General features: G+C 38.2%; 1 protein-coding gene across 1 annotated transcript in view; it reads right to left on the bottom strand.

Annotated features, from left to right (window-relative positions):
* Positions 1 to 22,698, bottom strand: part of BANK1 (B cell scaffold protein with ankyrin repeats 1) — a gene marked incomplete at both ends in the record, with an annotated part of 114,794 nt that overhangs the window by 50,502 nt on the left and 41,594 nt on the right. The gene's annotated exons all lie outside the window — the stretch shown is intronic.

Below are 22,698 nucleotides of genomic sequence, written 5' to 3'. Positions count from 1 at the left end.
TGATATATAGATGGGTTTCACATCAGGTTGTTTTCCACGCAGACTTCAACTAAATCCACAGACTTTCAACTTAAAGATCTGTCACCTCTTGACAACACACAAAGGTAAAAACCTGAAGAATGCAGTTTATCAGTGAACAAACATCTTAAAATTATCACTTCTTGTCCTACTAGAGAGGTGTAGGAGAGCCTGACTGCTTGTCAAATGTGCTCATCTACCACATCAGCACTCAGCAAACGCAGCTTTCAGAGGACAACCAACAAAAATAAAAACCACAACATGGTTTTAAAATACAAATCTAGGAGGAAGCATTCTCCCTCCATTCATGGTTCCCTTACTGCTACCTACTGTAGCCAAAGGAACTCGCTATAACCATTAGGAAGTCCAGCCAAATGGATCTGTGGTTTCTAGGATGTTCTTGAATGAGTCCCTGACACAAATTATGAGGAAAGATTTTATGTGTTCTGTGAACGGTTAAATTCTGAAGTTATGGATAATTTGCTGAATTGTGACTGGGAGTGCTTCATTTCGTATTTCAGAACATAGATCACAGAAGAAATCTAAAAAAAATTTTAAAAATGGAGCAGACAAATGGTGAACTCATGCCTATTCATGCATTTTTTCTTTCTTTCTACAATACATACTTGCTTTCACCTACCATATGGGGAATTATCATCCCAGACAAAGAAACAGGATGCAGAGGAGCAAAGGTCCAAGCTCAAAAGCCAGATCAATACTCTTCTGCACACTAAACTCTGTTGTCATGAATGTATTGTTTTTGTTTACCAATAATCAGAACTCTGTTTTACTTTTTCTTCTTTTCCCAGGTTACCTTTGAGATCACAGAAAAATACCAGTATTGGGATCCACTGAGATTGCTGGAGAGTTCTGTTTACATAGCCAAATTCATACTTATACTGTTAGCAGTTTGCCAGTTCAGCTGATAGAAACAATACAGGCTAAAGACAGAATGGAAAACTGGAAAAATTATATCAATGTAATCAAATTCTAACCCGTACACAGAACTACAACATACTGAGAGTTTGGTGGTCAACAAACAAGAACAAAAGGAGTAGTCAGATTCTAGCAGACAACTTATTGTTTAGTGCTTGTGCATAAAAATCAATGCCCAAAACCCTTCCAAATATACAGAAGAGAAAATTAAAGACAAGCCTGACATTTAAATCCCAATGCTATCTAAGTGAAATGTATCATCCTGAAATCTGACTCATGCCCTTCTGATTTGAAGAACATTACCATCAATATGTTACAGCATACTAGCATAACTAATACAAAGTTTGCCAGACACAATAAAATACTGGAATCATCATATCATTGTAATTTTGTCAAGCAGCAGTAGTTTTGATGGATTCTGGAAGAGAAACGATAACTCTGCAAGCTGCATTCACCCCCGTGGCCAAAAGCAACGGTTTTTAAACAAACCGTGGTTTCAAATTTTGTTCCCTTACCCCATTTGTCAATTGATGCTTTAAATTCTTCTAAGTCTGCCAGCCTTTGACAGACTGCAGTTCAATGTTCTTTTTTCTTAACCTATAATAATAGATGGAGGCAATGCAAGTCCCTTCATTCGCCTATGAGTAAACTCTGAATAGCTACATCAGTTTTGACTGGAAGTAGTTAATCTAATCTTCTCCATCTGAGATGAACAGGAGCAGACAAGCACACAAGTGCCTTTCAGGTGCAGTCGCTCCACTTGGCACCCATGTGGTTCTTCAGGGATCAACCCTTCTAATGAAGTTTTGTACTGAGTCTTCATTGGAATAATTCATGGGGACCATCTGCCCAAACAGCATCATACTCTGTATTGGAGTTATCTAATTGTGGTCTTCAAGGACAGCAAACTCCTCCGAGCACAGCAGTCAGTCCACACTTTGACACCATTGATTTCTCCTTTTCCATGATTGGCTAATTAGCAATAATGCTCTTTGGATGCATCACTGTCTCCCTCTTCTGGCGTATGTTTAAAACAACGTAGGTATCAACACTCCTTCCCTGTTGCTTGCCGCACCCATGAACTACATTGAAATTTTGCTTTCTCTTTTTATTTAGTAAACATAAACCGATGTGAGGCTAAGTTCTGTGCATTAGTATTTATTATGTCTTCTTTAATATACCCCAAAAACATTTATAAGCCAAAGTGAGTGTGCAGCTGTGGGCCACCTTTATAAAAATAAAGGCCCCAAACCAGAACAGAAATTTCCTGTCAAGAAAATATAGGAGAAAAGCCTCTTTCTGCTACGCATCAAGGACTGAACAGTAAAATGAGTAAAAAATTACCCCAGCCTGTTAACAAGTATCACTGCAAAGCCCTCACCATAGTCAATACTCTAGTGCTCTACATGCTGTCACAGACGAAAAACATTTATCTGCTCTTGAATCCAGGAGTCCACACATGGTTATTTCTTCAGTCCAGTGCTGCCTCTCAGCTTTCCCTATAATTCTGCAATATGACTGCATTTTCTCTTTCAGTCAGGTTAGTAGGAAAATCATACTCTGAATATCTGCTCTATACATTCTTTTACTAATAAGCATTAATTACAGCATCCCAATGTAGCTTTGCCTATAGTCTGTTCAAGTATTCTGATGGCTTCCAGAAAAGTAGACTTTATTCTTCTTACATTTAAACGACACCCAGTGCATTTCAGATAAAGATGGTAAAGTGTCAGTTGAAGGCTGATTTGTTTGTTTGCTCAGCTAAGAGAGAAAAACTATACAGACTTCCCACCCCGCTCTGCCTGTAAACTTTGGCTCAGAAGTCCATCACCCAAGAGAACGTGCTGTGGCCTTTCCACCGAGACATTCAACAAAGACACTAAGTAACTGCAGTGGTCATAGGATGTTGGAAAAGTGAATGACAAGAGCTAAATTAAATTTTCACTGCCACCTTTCAGTCTCTGCTGACATGGGGTAGATCGGAACAGCTAATCTAGACAGATGGCACTGCAGATAGGAACCATTTACTTTTCACATGAAGAATTTCTACACAAATCTACTTAATGTGAAGTAAATCACTAAGGAATTTACTGTTTGTACAACAGTACTCATTTTCCTTCTAGTTTAATTATGCAAGGAAATTAAATACCTTGCAATGCAGATACTACTCTCCTACAACAGCATACAAGGATGACTTGAACACAGAGCAGCTTAACCCCTTGGGTAATGCACAGACAAATTCTATTAAAAGGAAGAAGTGAGTTAGCTTCTCAAAAAACAGGAACAGCTCCCACATTTGGTGGACTACACCCTCCTGGTGATATACATGCTATTCTAGTAATCATTTGTCCACCCCCATCTCTGCTGCTGTCAACACTGATGATGTTTGCCCAGCACTGTGCTGTATGGCTTAGCTAGTACAGAGATTTGAGCTGTTGCTGTCCATCATCTATTCCTTCTCCTCCTACAAACTCAAAAGTGAAGGAGAAAGAAAAATGTCCTGCCAGCATCCATTTGCAGACTTCAGAGGAATGAAATATGAAAATATCCAAAGCAGTTATGATGCTTCTTTCCGCCCCACCCTTTGTGTTCTCTATCTTTTGATTTTAGAGCATTTCCTTTCTGCCACAGCTGGGACCTACTCCATCCTCCATGGGACTCAGGAACAGAGAAGGGGAATAAATACATAGTTTCATAAAACCTTGATATTCCCCTTTACCCATAGGCTCTATGGGAAGCACTGTCTTTGTGTAAGTATTTTTGTAAGAGACAAGTGAATTTGGAGGAAGTATATTGCCTTCATCTCTAGGGCCATATCAGTTCCAGAGCTGAAAGGTCAGCACAGCAACACTAATGCAAGATGTGTAAACAACACAGGCTCTTCTGACCTTCAAATGGGAGCTCAGGCTGTACAGTCATATCAATAAAACCCTCTACAACTTAAACCATGAAGTTATTGCCTTAACTGGATGTTGTCTTGGACTCATATCTATTGGGGGGGGGGGGGGGGGGGGGGGGGAGAGGAGGGGGAGAAAAAGGTCTCCTTTTTCCCCTGCAGTACATTGCATATCGTTCCCTGATGTTTGCCTCACTGTCAGCCACAAAGTACTGACATCTGTAAAAAGGATTTCCTGCACATTCCTGAAGAAAGACCTTCAGTGCATGAACCAGACTGAGCAGACCACAAGTCTATGGTCCGAAGGCACACGTAACCCTCTGTCTTAGCATTTCCATGGGGCCCAAGAGAACTGCGTGGTAGCCCAATGGATGCACGGCTCTGAACCTACACAGGATCTGATTCCAAACATCGGAGGATATCTAACCTCTCTTCCCTTATAGTTTCTAAAGAGCTCCTACTCTGGGGACTAATGCCACCAAAACCAACTTTTCTTCCAAGAAACAGAGTCTCTAGTCTTATCTTTCACCAGTCTCGAGGCAGAAAGAGGATGTAAAGTGGTGTACAACTTGGCTCTCTCCAAGTGTATGCATTGCTATATACACAAGTACTGTAACATAACATGGCGAACGTGACACAAGACTACCTCCTCAGCTACGTATACAGAACATTTATCATCAATCCACAGGTAAATGTATATGACCAGGACCCAGCTAATGAGATGAAACATGTTATAGGTGTATTAGAATTATGGAAGGTGTGGGGTTTGCTTTTGCTTTTGTTCCCATCCCCTTCCCCAACCGCCACCACACTGCAACTTCTGCAGAGGATAGAGGAAAACATCTTATTCAGATAACGACTGACCCAGGTCAGGAACTTCCTCATTGTCAAGTGAAAAATACCTTCAGCTAGTGTCGAAAGTTTCTATGCAATTCTTTTAAAAACAGGAGAAATGTAATAATGGCACTACTTTACTAGAACAATAAAAAACAGTGCAGAAAATGGTAATCTTTTAGCCTGTCTGATGCAACTAAAAGAACTGCGTTATTGACATTAGTTCCACAAATTAGGATCAAATTAATCAACGCTTGAGCTGCAAAAAGGAGACCATTTTCCATAAGTTATAAAAACAATATAAAAATTTAAAAGGGTTTAAAATTAAAGTTCTATGAAACCAGCACTAAGGCTGAAAGGTAAAATGGCAAGATTTTCTTGTCAGCAAAATTTTAATATACATTTTCTCCTATTTTTCTATTATTCTAAAAATATATAAGTAGGGGGATGTGATAAAAACAACAGATGACAGATGTCTTCTGCCATGTGTCAAGTCAAATTAAATCTATACTCCAAAATATACTTCAGCCATGAATACTGATGGCGAAATAGTGACCTGCTGTCATATACGTCTCTGGAACAACCAATGCTTGAGATATTCTGACAAAACTACTTCACATATACATATGCCATGTGAACATATCTGCAGCAGTTCAGACTGTGTTGGTAGAACTAAGATCAATAGTATTATAAAAAGGGGAAATATCTGCTTAGAAAACATTATCAAGTCCTGTGGAATCAGACTCTGCTCAGCAATATTTTGACAGTCAGCATCAAATGTTTTTTAGCTGAAGCCATCTTTAAAATCACAACTACTACAGCATGTATAAGCACGCACAGAACTGCAAATCTCCAACTATGCTCTAATCATTAAGAGTATTTCAAAAAGGAAAATAAAAAATGTTATAATCTCTTATATTGGTATGAGAGTCACTACTAAAATATCTCATGAAGGGGACATAACAAAGAATGCTGATGATTGCATGATGGGATATTTCACTCTGTGGAAGTCTTACTCTGCTTGCATCAAGTTCTAGATACCTCTAGTGTTTAAGTATTTTCTAGAACACCTGTGGAAAACACAAATCACTTTGTAAAGAGCCATGGTCAAACAATCTTTGGTTTTTATGTTTCCAAAAATATATCTGTAGCAGGTTTGCACGTCTAACATTTCAGCTCCCTTAAAAAGTACCTTCTAAAGAGGACCCTCTCTACTGATACATAGGCCTTGCTGGAAAAAGAAAAAATAATTCATTGTTACTGAAAAATATGGAAAAATTGCTGACAGGTGTGCTGAGCCGCATATAATGAGCTGAAGACAGGGTAACTCCAGAAGTAAGGCAAATGAAATTAAAATAAATATCCAAGGGATTCATTTGATGAATAATAAAATAGAAGGATAATACATTATCACCATCACTAATGTAAGAGCATATTACCAAGAATTGGGCATCATATGGTGCTATATTAGTTAAAATTATTGGAGGTTAAGAACTAAGACCCAGTAATTCCAGTCATTAGGCTAAAAAATAATACTTTGCATTTAAAAATCACGTTTGTCAAAGCTTCCTTTTCTTTCAGCCTTCTGAAAACCATTAAGTGCTGCAGCTTTTTCCCAAGCAACTGAATTAGGGGCAACTAGCGTGCACTCTTCTTACCATACAACTCCGCAGAGCCTGCTGTGTGATTTCATTCCACCTCCAGTTCCAAGAGACTCTAAATAGACTCACAAGAAGCATATGACTCATCTCTCTGGAATGGGGAACCCAGAACAGAATGGGGAATCCTAAACCCCAAATACAGATTAGCAGACATCAGATTAGCAAATGCAGACAGGAACTGGTCTCTAAATTGGATTTGAAATACACATACAAGCATGCAAAAAAACAGAGCCAGAATGAGCCTTCTAGCTAAGCCCCAGCAATTCTGACACTAACAAATTCCATGCTCTTATTCTGAAGCCCTCAGTAAACACCCTTAACAGTCTGTATCAATGTGAAGTTTTCCAAACTGTTGCAGTGTAAAAACCACAATTTGAGTTGTGCGATTTACGAATATCAGAAGAGGGTGGTAAAAATCCCACTGGCCTGCCTGCAAGCAGCCTTAAATTTCCCTCAATGTTTATATGCTGGCCTTTTCCCATGATCCCAAAACAAGAAGCAGGTTCCAAGTGCGCTATAACAGAAAGGACCCTGGGTAGGACACGTGTGCATAGATCCAATGCAAACCAATCCTCCCCCAACACTCAAGCAGGAAAAGGACAGGGAGACTTTTCCTTTCACTGCTCCATTCGTAGAAGACACGGCAGATCCACAATATCAGAAATTAAAACTAGAAACATTCCTTAAAGTCAAAAGGCCTCCCTTATCTCATGGTTTCACAAAAGAGGCAGGGCTCCTGCACCGCTTACAAATCTTGAGCTCCTGCTGCATGAGTCCCTGCCAAACTTAATTTGTCTGTTTTGTATGAAATGCATAAATGATACAGTAACAGTTACTGAAACAGCTGTGAATGAATCATCAGCTACAGTAAACACCATTTAGAAAGCCCTGATCAAAACATCTTGGTAATTCTGCAAGTTTTGGGAACTGCAAACAGAACTAGGCTATCCCTAGACTAGCACAATCTGCTGCTCTCTGGATCCTTCAACATCAGCCAGAAAAGGATGAAAGGAGGGGCAAGACAGCTAAAGTGGCAGGGAAAGCAGCTCTTTACCTTCATTTTTCCCTCTTATCTAGCCCTCCCGTAGCATGGAGATTGGAGAGTGATAGCAGACACAAAACCTCAGCTTACATACAGTCTGACTTTGCAAAAATCTTTGCCATCTCGCTGCATACATGGCATAACACACTGGCCACTTCCTTTGGTTTTTTGAAGTACAGTCTACAGCTCCTTATGAAAAGAGGTGAGATAACATGCACAAACCAACTTCAGACATGCCAAAAATAGTGCAAACCGTTCACTACCTTCTTTATTGTCTACATTTTATTGGTCATGGCAGCACAAAAGCCAAGCAGAAGCCTTGTCATGCTGTTTCCACTGGATGTCAAACAGAGCCTCCAGGACTGGTTTTGTTCTAAGAGTTTCCTTCTGATATTTTGTCCTGCTCACCTTTATTTATTTATTTTTATTAAAAAAATAGATTGCTGCTGGTTTCATCACCTGAATCTGTTCTTTGCTGTTAGATAAAAACCTGCCAAACTACAGAATATATGATCAATCATCTAAATATGAATGAATGGATAACGTATCTGTTGTCACTGGAGTTAGTCTGCTCCCTTAATATGGCTGTGAATATTGTGCCTGTACACTTCAACAACACAATCAATCTATAAAATGTTGTCAAACTACCACAGTAATACACAGTAGCATCTCATTCTATAGGTTCTTAATCCACTTAAGTGTTCCCAGACTTTGTGGCAGGGAAAAGAGCAAAGAGAAATCACACCAGGCAAGACACACTACACAAAAGTTTATCTAGTTTTTTCCTAAGTTTCAAAATAAATTGTACTTCTGTAAAAATAGCTTTTACTTCTTCAGTCTTTCCCACATAGAAGTTTGAAGCTTTCTACCTCTCCAAGCCCACCTTCACATGTATTTTTTTATAATATATTTGATCTGCAAACAGAGGTTCACATAAGTATTTGTAGCTGTATTCATCTCCAGTCTACTACTAGGCCTTCAGCAGGACTAAGATTTGGAAGCACTTAAAAAGATACTGATTGTCAAATAATGTCTTGTCTGCCAGTTTTTGAAATTGCAGATTTATCTATAGAACTTAGAATTAGTTTTCTATTTTGTCATGTAAGTGCTCAAGTTTTTTTAAAGGACACATGCAGGGTACACACCCAGAAACACCCTGAACTGCCAGCTACAGTGTGGCTGAGATCACTTGATGAGGACACCATATTTATTCAGCTAAGTCAGGATTTGGAGATACAGAAGTTTGATGGCAAAGCCTGTATGTGAAACTGCTACTGATGACCTAGACAATAACCTGTTTCACTCAGAAGACTAGAATGGTGAAAGAAGCATAAGTCTGTATTCAACAAGGAACAAAAAATCTCTGGAAAAAAGCCTACTTTTTGCATCAAATAAAAGGAAAACAAGCCATACTTGAATTTAAATTTCAAATTCAGAAGTCACGTCTCCATTTTTTTAATGAAATTCATTAATCTTTCTAGTCATTTTAACATAGAACACATTCATGCACTTGCAGAATGGATCCAGTTGCCCACACTGGCATATAAAACCACTACAAAATGCTCTTTCTGCGTCCACCACTATTAACCTGGGAAGCCCTACTACTTTTCTAGGCTGATTGTATTATTTTCTCAGAGCATTATCTGCTTTTCTCTCCACAGAAAGACAGACATAGCAGGGGTCATACAGACAAATTCCTTCTCCTCTTCAGAAATAACGCTCTAACCTGCACTGCCCTCCAAGTAGATAACTGCCTAGGTCAAGTTGCCTGTGTTCAAAAAACTATCAAGTCCCTGTTCATGATCTGAACATCAAAAGCCTGGCTGCCTTATACCCCTCGAAGTGTGGAAAACAGACAAAAATATAGCTGGTTTTGTGGCAGATCACTGTGGCTTGCTATCACTGAAAAGATCAGGGCAAGCTATGCTCAAACCTCTGCTCCACTTATTTCTACTTCTTATTGTATGCTGATCAGCAACACATGCAGTATTGCACAGGATAACGTGTAATTTCAAACAATTTCAAGACTTGCTGCCTTTTTTCCAGACCTAGAAGCATTTCAGGGGTACTGTCCAAGGGTATCATCACTTGCATGTACTGTGAATCCCACTGGGAGCAATAAGTAGAGTTACAATGGTGAAGAGAGAGAGAGGTCAGAGACGCACACCTCAAAATAAAAGAGACTTTTTATGAAACATTTCTCTACGTGAAATAAGAACACATAAGGCTGAACGACAGTTCTATCATGTTCCAAGTCCCTCAGTCAGCGCTGTATTAGGTCAGAGAAAATTAACACTAGACTAAAATAGCTTCATACCTTCTTAAATATCCACATGTCATACATAATTAATACAAGAGCATATACAAGCACCATAATTTTATTAGCATACATAATTTAGGTAGCAGTAAACAAAAAGCTTACACACATAAAAACCCTACATGTACATACAACATTTCCAGACTTCTACTTCCTTTATCTTTCTCTAATCCTAGAAAACACCCTCCCTGTTATTTCTGTGTAGAAAATAAAACTTGACAGCCCCAATGGCATTCATTGTTTTCTTAAGTAGTGTTGCACTTCTATGATCAATAGAAAACAGAACATAATTTTGACTGAGGTAAGAACTGATGAAGAAGAAATGACAGTGAAAGCACCTAAACTATGACGTGTTTATAAAGGGCTTGGAACTATGGAACAAAGTCATTAAAAAGTGCAGTAGTTGTGAATAAATTGATAAACTGAATAGATATTAAAAAATGGTTTGCATTGAGAACAGCAACCAGGTCTAACAAAAATCATCAGAGTTAACTCTCATAGCTTTATATTCAACTGGGGGTTCAATTCCTTATCTACTGAGTTTCCTGGGACAGGATCAACTGCCCAGCCCAAAGGACATAATCTCATGTAATGGGCAAGTTGTAGCACTGTTGCTTGCCAAAACTGTAAAGAATTGGGTAGATGACCACAAATCTATCTCTACTGTATTAGCAACTTCACGATAAAGTATCAGAAATCTTGGTGTGAGGTAGACAGAATAAATAAAATTATCAGATTACCAATCTAAATTTTATATATATATCATACATAACTTCTGTGAAGCAGAACTGGTTGTTATCTTAGAAATCATAAACTAAATAAGTGTTAAATTTCTGCACTGACGACTTCTCCTGGTGTTGATCTCTGCTTAGGCCATAGATTAGAGTCATCTTTACATTCTGCTTTCTGCTCAACACTGTCCAACGCTTTGCAAATAATGCAAGGAGTCTCACCTAAACGCTGCTTTGCTTCCACATAATTCTTTCACTTATTTCAGCCCTTTTGTATAAAAAGGCTAGGAAAAGAAGCTTTTGCTGAAGAAAGTTTGGAGAACTATTCTGAAGGACATTTTCTCCTTTCCGAAGGCCTAGCAGCATCCACTGAACCTATGTTGCTTCACGGGCCTAATACTTTATGTTCTGAGTATTCTCAAAGCCTGAATAAGTCTACAAGAGCTGAAGTACAAAGCACAGTGCAAGACTAAGCCCAGACAGAGCCTAGTTTAAAGGATTTTATTTATTAGAGGCCTCTTAAAGAACTTAAAGCTTCCCTAGGAATAACAAGCAGGCCTTTTCCATCTCAGACCAACCAACTTTACTTAGCATTAATGCCTAAGCATCATGTACAGCCTGGTCAAGGGAAAGAGGATTCCCCATGACAAAAGACATACGATTTTGTGTTTCTGCAAACACTACTCAAAGGTTGCACATCACCATTATGATTTTGAGCACTGCTGGTATTGTTTTTTAGGTACAATAGGTTCCTTACTTATGATGTTAAAATACACTCCTAGTGTTAAGGGGAAAAACCTGTAATGAAATTGGATCTCATCCCTAAGCAGCACCACATCAAAAATATGATTATAATTAGAAATAAATCAAAATCACAAAAGAAATCCGAGTTTTTGTTGGGTCAGGCATGTTAAGTCCACATGGCTCTGGCCTGTTTCAGAGATCAGCTGTGATGGGAGTAACAGGAAGTCACATCTGGACTCAGAAGCTTGCAAATATCAGGAAGGCTGATATTCCTATATATATATATATATATATATATATGGCTTCATAGGCACTGCTCTGGCATTCATTCCACTTGGTCGTTACATAGCTAAAATATGGAGTAACACATGTGAAGGCTGTGATTCAAGCAATTTGTCTCCATCTCTCTTCTGTATCCAGATGTAGAATATGAGCTTAATGGGTGAGGATAAAATTATTTTGTCAGAACTTCTGAACTTAGATCTCTAGTCATTTTTGCACATAATTCAAGGTGATGGGACAGAGGCTGTCTAATCTGTGTAATATGAATGTTTACCAAACTTCACATTTTAACTCTTGAAAAAAGTTAGCATACCCTGAGCACGTAATGCTTGAAACATGTGCAACCTCAGACAAAAATTTAGTATACGGTTTGGTAATTAACCACTGATATATAGGATGACAACTACTGGCAGATTTTTGTAACATTAGATGATTTTAGTTGTTATTCAGAATATCAAATTTGAATGCATGGTGTTTCTTGTGTCTGAGCTCTAGAAAAGATCACCATGTCCTTTTACATACAAGATACACTGATACATGAATATCACATTTAAAGCAACACTTGAAGGATATAATCAAGATCTTTAAAATAACAAAAGGTTTCACTAAAAACATAGAACTGCAAGTGTTACGAGCCAAAGACTAGTCTAATTTTGTTAAATTGCACTACTGCCACTGATTTACATAGAGAGATGTTTATATACCTTTCCTCTCAATGCTGAGACCACAAATTGAAGAATTCAGTAACCATGGAAGCATTTTCTCCCCAAATCACTCAGGAACCATTCTTCACCACATTTCTACCTTACACACCAGCATGTTATGAGCTTGGTGTAGTACCAATAGAATCAGTAACACTTGTAAGACCATTATAATAATTCGTGTACCAATCTAACACAAAACTTCCTCCAATCAGAAAAACCTGCAAATTAATCTAGAGCTATTACCTAAACAAACTAGCAGTATTCAATTAACCTTTCACTGCTAAGCAAATTATAATGAACACAATAAAATTTCTCAGCTATTAAGTATTAGAAATGGAAATATCTGTAATTGGAGAAATCCAAAAGAAAGGTCAAATTACAATTCTGAATATCAAAAATGACTCACAAACTTCTTGAGGCTATGATGAATTCAAATCTCACAAAATATCAGCGAAAATATTTGAAATGAGCATCGTGAAGCCAGTGTTCTTTGCAATTAAACTTCTTACAATCCATTTAACTAAACAAACTAAGTAGCATTCATATACTCCACGTGATTCCTTGTAAATGTGGATAGATTTTCAATTCTTGTAAAATATGTCAACATCACTGCTGTCAGGTGGCAAAACCCCATTTCTTTCTTCTGGATGGGTTATATCCTGCAGTTCTGATGCCTCAACTTTTCATGGTAACCTCCTGTTAGTCTGCAAAACAGTCCACTATTTCTTGTGAAAACACTGAAATCCGCAATCACTGAGACCACTTGAAATAGTGTATAAAGAGCTGCTAGACCACAAATTCATGTTGAGTTTTGCCTGTTCTCTGTTGCCCTTCACATTTACAGCAACTGTCCTCTGCTCCCAGGAGCACAACCTGTTTGGTTACAGATGACAATCCATGATCCATTTGCACTATCCTGCCAATTTACAGGTTTTAATGTAGATTGAAATATTGCAATGTGTTACCATATTGCTACTTTTTAATGCCATTTTTCACTAGCTTTTTAAGAATGAAAACAATGAACAGCAGCACTCAAGTTTTTAAACCTGTATCTAATTTCAAATATGATCAATTTTCATATATTTTTAAGGGAGGTATAGTGTTATCCATCAAACCCAAGATTTGATATATTCAGGCACTAGTTTATCTACATTTGGTGTTCAAGTATAGAAACATCTTTTGAAGCTCTCTTCTGGAAAACAGAAGTATAGAATGCACAATTCCCCCATCCCTTGCAATCAAAACAAAGCTGTGTCTACTTTTCTCAAGGGAGCCAGTTCTTCATAAACTATAAGCAATTAATTCTTTCACTTGACCTGGCCTGTAGTTTTGACACCTATGAAAATTCCTAACTGCGTCCCCAATCATATTGTTCATTCAATGCAAGTATAAAATATCTCTGCCACCCTTGCAATAGTTTTTTCTGTTCTTAAATGCATTTGTATTCTTTTGTATCCCTTATGATGCATTGACTCAAATCAGTATAAAAAATTCCCAGAACAAATCCTGCCTATATAGCAGTTCTTATTGCAGTAATAATTGGCAATATGCAAACTTCATTGCTTTGTACTTGTGCCTTGTGTACTTGTACTTGTAATGATTGCTTGTGCCATCATTACCATCCACAAACCCTCCATAGCCCTTTTAGCAGCAGATTACAAAGTTCACTTTCTCCAAATCCAATACATACTTTTTAATTTGTCATTTATAACCAGCCTGCCACGTATGGTGTTCAGTCCACAAATCCACAGCTTGCCTTCCCCAGACTCCTCATGGACTTCTTGGGCAACGACAATAACGTCGTTTATGATTCATTTCATTTAACACAAGCTTTTCAAAAGGATATTAATCTTTCAAAATTCTTGGAATGCTGCTAAATCCTTCTCATTTGCTTGGTATAACGGCATTTATTTTTGCTAGTGGGCATGTTACAGAAGCCACAAGTACCAAATTTTGACCACATGCTTATGAGAACACGGTGCCACACTTTATAATTTAGTTTGATGCTCAGTGTCACAGCATTTCAGAACTCCAGACACTTCAGTGATGATTTTTAGCTTCTCTACTTCAACCAGCATACCTTGTCCAATGTATATTTTCACCCCCAGTGATCTTCAGCTGCAGATTAGAAATAACTCCCCAGGAACAAACTCTCAATTCCAAGGAAGTGCAAATCCCTGTACCATCTTCTTTTCCAAATCTCTTCACTTTTTTCACCTCTACTGTGGTAGAGAGTTAAAACTTCAGCTCTTATGAAGGTATGGTTTTCTTCATTTATGCTCTAAGTATGTTATTTCTGCTCTATGGAATGGATGTTGTTCAGCAGCAGCCCACCAACTCCCCATTTTTTCAAGGTTGCTTAAAAAAGCTGCTGCCCATGCACTTCTACCATCTCCTCTTTTTGCCGGCATCTACTGCTTGCAGATACAGAGTGAGTCACTGTTAAAACCCTACCCAGTTGTTTACCACCTTTCTGGAGATTTTCAACTCCAATAAGTCTTTTAACTACCCCTCCTAGTTAAGTGCTGCCTGAAAAATGTGCCGCATTTTGCTCCTGGCACTGTGCATTACTTGTTCCTCAGTAATGACTCACAGTCAAGGGGCTGACAGACGCCTGTGCACTGAGTGCCCAAGCTCTAACTAAACACATTTCATGACCTGCAACACAACACAGTCCCAATGTACTGTATATGCACACTTGCTTCTTTGACATTTTATTTACTAAAAAACTAGTAAGAAATATCTTTCTGCATTACGTGGTTGAATGAGGTATGCACAAAAGAAAAAAAACCACTATCATTTAATTAATAATCTGAGAAAAAAGGGGGTGAAGAGTTCTGACTCGTTGGCTTGATCACAAATGCCTTCAAAATTCTGAAATGATCTATTTTGGATTTTCCAGAGGTAGGCTTTTCTTCTCCTGTATCTGCATGATTAGCTCAGGCCTGCATCCAAGTCTGTCTTGTTTAACTTTTCGGAAGAAAGGGACAAAGAAATCTACAAAAATCACTAGCTTTTACAGCTACAACTTCAATGATTATGTTTTCCATAGTGACAGGTATCCCTAGAACAAGCTGGTCAGAATTGACTGCAGATCTATATTTTTGTCACCTTTAACCTCTTTTCCTTGCAACGCAAGACTTTAATTAATTTGGAAAGCACCTTGGAGTCATAAAGTCTCCATGGAAACTTTTGTTCAATCCTTTGACCCATTTATGTAACACAGTACATGCTATCAACTGGAAGCATATTTTAAAAATATATCTCATTAAGAAAGATCTTTGAAGGTTTGATGAAGTCATCCAATTAGGAATCACACTTACTTCCGTGCCTGTGTTTTCCTAGGTAGCCTGAAGGGAACTTGCTGGTGTCTTCCATATGGCAGGAGACTTTCCTGCCTACTTTCATTCTTGTGGCTCTCAGAACGTGCCATTTATTAACAGATGAACTCAGCTGGAATTCAAACGGCCACAGGTGTCTGGTTTTAAGCAGTTCTCTAATATTTCAAGGATGGCTCCCAGGTCACCCAAACGCCATACAGGAGCAGCAAAATAGCCTGAAGTCTCAGGAGCAAGTAGAATCAAGCCAACGTGGCTCACAGGATTGGCATGATCAGAGAGTGCCAAGGTCCAGTTACATGCCTCACACTCAGAACCATTAGAACTTCTCGGTGAGAACAATTCCCAAAGCTCTGACACAGGTACGCTGTTGCTGCCAGCCACGTGAAGATTCTGGCATGGAGCTCATAGGGTTCACTAAGGCTGCCCATTTCTGTTACAGATGCACGATACAATTTCAATTACAGTGATTGTGATGGTTATTAAATGTCTTATAAAGCCATCTATTAACATACTGGCTTTCTTCATTAAAGCGAGCATATGGATGTCAATTGCTGCACGTTGTTCTGAGTTTGGTAGAGTGTGGGAACTCAGACACCATTTCTAAGTTTGCAACAAACACAAGAAAAGTTATTATTGCTAGACAGCCTGTAGTGCTGGCAATGAAATACTGAATCATTTATTGTAAAACAATATGTGGGGGTGTGAAGAGTAGAAGGCAAAATAAAGAGTGAGCCTTCTGTGCAGGGTCCTCAGACAAGAGTTATAAATTAAGACTGTGCATGGCTGTTAAACAGAACTAACACTATGCAGGTCAGAAATGGATTTTCTTAAGCAGTTTCCATGTAATGGGCTTGGTAGCTTTGAGTAATGCCTTTCCCTAATGGTCATTCTATTGATGTAGAGCCTAAAGACAGTTTTTCTAATTAAGCAATAAATTACAGCTGTAGGAAAGTCAGGTAAGTCACTATTAGATCTGTGCAGAGCTCTGAACATTCAGATTGCTAAGGACACAGCAAGCCTCTTACCTAACTTTACTCATTAATTCTTGCTCCTCCAGCTAGTTTTTCTTAGGGCTTTGAGAGCAATAAGCTCTCACAATGTCAGTCAAAAGGTAGGTGGTTTTGGCTCACAGATGACATTTATCACAATAACTTTAACAGCTCCTTCCCCCTCCTAATTTTCCTTCATTTTCCCCCAGGAAGCTGAAAGCCTTATTACAGTTTTGCTCTGTGGGTTTTTTGTTTGTGTGTTTTTTGTTTGTGGGGTTCTTGGGTCTTTTTGTTTTTTTCTGTCATCTCCCTTCCGAGGGGCTGGAGAAAGGCACTCTTGATATGCCATCCTTCTTCATGTTCAACAACTTGTTAAGATATGACAGACGTTTGATTCCATGCAGCCAAAAGGCATATTCCAGATAGTCTCACGGGGAGCATACCCTATATCAAGGTAAACCTGCTTTTTGACAGTTATACATATACCTTTAAATTGCTTCAAATGACAGAGGCAAGACCCAGAACTTGCTTCTAGACTTTGCATTGGAATGCCCCAGCAATCTTTCCTTCTGTAATAAACCTGGAGCTAGCAGGTGATTTTAGATCATTTCACCTTTTCCTTTGCATTGTAAGGGCTTCTGACATGTCTGTATTTGAGGAAAAAGAAATAAAAAGGCAGCCTTCTCATCTAATAACAGGGTTATTGGAATGACTGCAGGGAACAATTGTTTTAATGGACAACAACAGGGTAGCTTCTCCCTGGGTAAATTTCATCCTTAAGCTTATGCAACTGGTTTGTAATTTGGGTAGAGGATTCATACCCTCCTGATGGAAACAATACACTATATAGTGTCTAACAGTTTTCAACATCCACAAAAATCTCTAGCCTGTTTAATCCTTTCTATTCTTCGAGCTTCAGTGGTATCTTAACTAACTGAACAGAGAAATTACATCTTCTGCAGAACAGTATTTCATGTCAAATTTGTTTTTTCACTTACCATGAAAGACATTAAGCAGAAGCAGCTCATTTACTTTGAAAACAGTCATTATTCTACATATCTTTACCATGTACCTTCTAACAGCTAGAGTAGAGTCTTCATCTACCTGAACATATTTATTTCCACACCTTAAAGAAAGATGCAGAGGGCAGATATGACATAGGTATGTCATTGATTTCTACAATGTAACAGTCACTTTTATTTTCTCTCACTTCTGTAAAGTTTTGTATTTGCTTTTGTATTTGCACATAAACAGCCCAATGTTTCTCATATGTTCAAACAAATTTGGAGCCTAATAATACAGATGATCAATATGGATGTTTCTTTTCACCCTAAATACTACCTGTGAAAAACTGGCCACTCCCCATCCCACCCTTTCCATAAAGTCCCTTGGCCAATTTTGCTGATGTTGCCCTATCACAAAACAATCAGGATCACCTCTGGAAATCCCTTGGTTTTACAATCCTAAATACATTTAAAGAACAAAGCTATCACCACAGAACTCTTTCATTTTCCCTGCTTCTAACTCACAGGATTTTGCCTGAAATTCCATTAGTATTCAAGTTTCCCTTAAAAATTGTTAAGGCTTTTTAAAAAGGTGAATTGCAAATAACAGACTTCCACTGTGTCACTGCTACACCTACAGAACATTAAAAGATAAGACAAAATACCAGACAACTCTTTAGAAAAACCATCCTAGTTAATTTAAAATTACACACGAATGTCAATATACATCTCATACAGAAGTAAGGTTTCCAAATCTGCAGTTCCATTTATCATTCTTTTTGCAAGAAGTTTGTACTCAATTGCATAGTTATGGCAAAAGATTCAATCACAGTTAAGGTGCAAGGTTCTCGCATGAAAAAACCTCAATACGGAAACTTTAAAAATGTGTTTAGTGTAATGACTCATTTAAAAAAAAATGATAAATCTAGCCTTTTCTCCTTAAAGTCGAGCTTATCCATGCTCAGCCTTGTACCTTATCTCTTCACTAAAACATTGTCTGACCTCAAAAGGCAGTATATGCCAGCAAGTTATTAGGGACCATGTCCCTAAGAGAACATGCAAAAAAGAAGAGAGAGAAACTTTGTCAGATAGTAAAAGTAAAAATAATAAACTCCCCAAACCAAATCTCAAATATAAGACACCAAGCACTTATAATAAGAAGCCTCTCCACAAGCAATTTTGGAAAAGAAAGAGAACCCAGTGAACAAACATCTGATTGAAATCATGGGATAACATCAGCATATCAGAAGCTCACAGGACTTCAACTCCTCAAGATTAAAGATTTGATTTGTGAATATCCAGTCACTAAAAAAAGTATTGAAGAGTACATTTACTTATTCATTTCAGTTAAATAACTTCCAATCTCCTAAAGGATGCATGTACCCAACATTTCTGAACATTAAAATATTGTGTCAAGAATAAAATCTCAGCAGGTTTCATTGCGGAATCACTAGTGGATTAACACAAATTTCAGAAATGAGACTAATCCTCTCCTTTTTCATATACTCTTCCAGCAATTTGAAAGTAATGAGCTATGGGCCAGTGCAATACGACAGTAGCATTTGAAGTAATTAAACAAATATTGATAGCGATCAGATTAATTTCATTTAATATTCTTTTATACATATTCACTTTATCTTTCCATAAGTGTCCTTCCCCAGCAGAAAATAAATAGCTCAGGCAGATATTGCAACCAGATTTAAAAACATAATAGTTTCATGCTGCGGAGCTCTGCCATATCATATAGGCTTTTATAGAAACACAAAGCTAAATCTAAATCTAACAATAATACTTCTGTGTTCAAAAAAGCTGATTCCTGGTGAGCTTCTAGAACTCTCTAATAAACCATGAATATCCTTGTTAAAGGGATTCCTGTTGCCTAAAGATGTATTGTCATTTGGCAATAGTAGCTACAAAGCCAGGTAAGATTCTTTTTGCAGAAAACAACTAAGGAAAAAGTACTCTCAATTCCACAATACACTGGTTTTGTAGATTTTCTTTATGTTTCACCAAGTTGAAGATACTTGAAGAAATTCTGTATTCTGGTTCCAGCATGCATTTCAAAACAAGACAGAGAAGAGAGGTGCACTATGCTGATTTACTTGCCAGCCTCCATCCCTGATCACCCTTTCAGTTTCTTAAAAATATAGTTTGGCATTCAGAAATAAAAATTTCTCCCCCCACCTGCAACTTATCTGAACCATATCTCTTCCATAAAACAGGCATCGAGGGAAAATTATGACCACCGGTACGGCTGTTTCTCTCTGCTACTGAGAGAACTGCCATTAATAACAGTAGCGAACGCAGTAACTATGGATCTAGACTTTGCAGGATGGAGCTCAACAGAGCTAGAAAGGAATTGATGTAACTCTCCCTTCTGGAAAAAACAAAACAAAACCCAACTAACTTCTTGTGAAAGGCCTATGCAGGGCATTGTCGCAACCTGTGCCATTCTAAAGGACTTCACCAATATGTACAGAATACCTATTGTCTTTTCAATAGCTGCTTAAGCAGGTGGAAAATTATATTAACCAAGAAATGTAGACAGAGTTTTGCTGGTGGCAGAGGAAGAAGATCCTTCCATCAGCCCACTGCTGTGCCATGGATTGTCACAGGCCTGGCCACGGATTTTGCGCAGGTTAAAAAAGTTCAATTAACATGCTTTTTCTGCCTTAGATTTCAGGCAACCAATTCTGTAACATTAGAAGGTATTTTAAAGATAAAAATGAATTTGTGCTGTCTTGACTGTGTGGTCACAACATGAAATGACTGTTTCAAGTTTTATATTTAAATAACATTTATATCACCCCTAGGAATCTGCTTTAAAGGCCAAAGCCAATGATCAGAAATTATTTGCATTAAACAACCAATAAAACACTTTTTGGATTGTATTTTTCTTTGAAACTGTGATGTATACAATAAGCAGTACACAGCAATCTTCCTGACTACAACACATTCAGCAGCACAGTTCTTAGTAAAGCAGGGGAGAAATTAGCAACCCAAGGTGCTGGAACAAAGAATTCCACCCATACCCAAGCATAAATGCCTAAAATCACTGCCAGTGTGACCTTCAATTTTAAATGGTTGGGTCAAATTGAACATACTCCCTCATTAGTCACTTAATGCTTAGAAATCATCTATTTTTTAAAGTCTTCCTTTGTGTGCTATACAAGAACCTCATTTTAGTGATTTCTTTGTTTTCCGGGGGCAGAACTTTTCCATAGGCTTAGAAGACCACAGCTGGTGACAAGAACAACAAGCTGGTGTCAAAGCAGCTTTCAGAGACAGAAAATACGCAAGAGATGAACATCTGAAATAGGGCCCCAATATCTGAGCAAAGTACTGATGCTTAACAAGGTCCTACCTATCACAGGTACGGTAAGAACTGACCGCAGATACGTTTCAAACCCGTGGTTAATGGAAAGCTAAAGTACTTCAGCCTTTCTTACCAGTTTTTGAGCCATCAACTGAGTCAACTAAACTCATTGTTTTCCCTGTTCGGATCTAATGATTCCCACCAGGATTCCTACTGAATGTCTCTTACTAGTTTTAAATTCACACACCTGATTTAAGCAATTCAGCCTAAAAGCAATTATGCAAAATATTCAAGTACTTGGTTCTATGGAGAAATAAAAGCACAAGACAAAGTAACAATTCTGGATGTTACTGCAGAATGTTAAGTGATATCCCTCTGTTATGCTATAGAAGAGGGAATTACTTCATCTAAACTATAATGAAACACGCAGAAACTAGAAATGAATGTCCATTTAGGTGGCTTTGTGCTAAAATGCAAGAAAAATACAACTTGCTTAATAAACTGCCAGTACATTTGAAACTGAGCTTTATCATAAACCCCATTAAAGACTCCTTCAGGGACAGCTCCATCATTTTAGTACCTTTAATACAAATGGATCAAGCCTTGCATAAAGGAGGCACTTTGAAGGAGTGTTTGAAATGCAGAATTTCTGACAGAGAAGGCAGACCTTGTGCGAGCACCCATTTATACAAGTTTTTAAAGGGTGTGATGTTTTAGGATTTAATGACCCTGCACAGAACACTGGTACAGAAAGGAGAAAATCTCTTCTCCCTCTGCCACTCATACAGCTGTGGTGTTGCCACTTCTTTTGCTGCTCTTTCTCTCTCTTTCTCCGTAACCCCACAGGGAATTCTTACTCCCCTAAGGACTGTCCGACACAAAGGCACACGACAGATGCTTTCCAGGATTGCAGACGACTTGAACACATATGTTAATACACTCATTTTCCTGGAACCCTATTGCTCTTTAAAGATAGAAGTGATGAATTACTGTGTATATTTTGAGGTTATTCCTTAAGTAAATAGCAAAACACGTGCAACGATTTTAAAACAGTGAGAGGTATGCCAAGTACAGAAGTACTTCTGTTGTAATAATAAGCAATTTCAATAATCCAGCTGTAATGGGAAGTTCCTGGAATGTCGCTAAACTAAATTCTGCTTGGCTCAGAGCCATGCAAATATTTCTCTTCCACATTCCCATCAATTACAGAAGTACAGTAAGTGTTTTTGTTCTTAAGTGCACTATTACAGGGGACACAAATAAGCCATTTTTCTTCCAGCGGTTGGAGCTAAAATTTCTAAAATACCATATTACACATTTGGCAGACTTGAAGCATGTTCCAGTTCTTACTTGTGTTGCATTAGCAGCCACGCCATTTGAATCAACTGAAAATCCACAGTACAACTGCACGTCTAACTATGGTAGCAGAGTTGTTTTTATTTCAGTGCCGGTCTAAGTATCCAGAAACATATCACCCTCACAAATGCCGCGTTCCGTCACTGGTGAAGTCTACCAAAACAGAAAAAAGACTACAGAAGCGCAATGCGCTCTCTCAACACATCTGAGCCGTAGCCTGCCTGTACCACGCGTGCTTAAGCTGCCTCTTAGAGAGGCCCCAAACTATAACACGAGGTTGAGTACGAATGCATTTCTAAGGATAAAAATAAAATGACTCATTTTCTGAAGCCCCCAGTCCCACGTGCAGTGCACAGCAAAGACACGTCTGAAGTGCAGGGGGGTGAGTTTCTATAACACTAGCGTAAAATCTTTGTTGAACGCTGAAGTGTGGCAATGATGAGAGTTCTGAGTCACTTTTAAATTGAGTTTTAAAGAAGTCTTTATCTCCTCCTCTAGATGGTTGACCCAGACTACCTACAATATAA

This window comes from Nesoenas mayeri, assembly GCF_963082525.1.
Source record: "Nesoenas mayeri genome assembly, chromosome: 4".
NCBI classification, from domain to species: domain Eukaryota; kingdom Metazoa; phylum Chordata; class Aves; order Columbiformes; family Columbidae; genus Nesoenas; species Nesoenas mayeri.
This window is presented reverse-complemented; position numbering and strand designations above follow the sequence as displayed.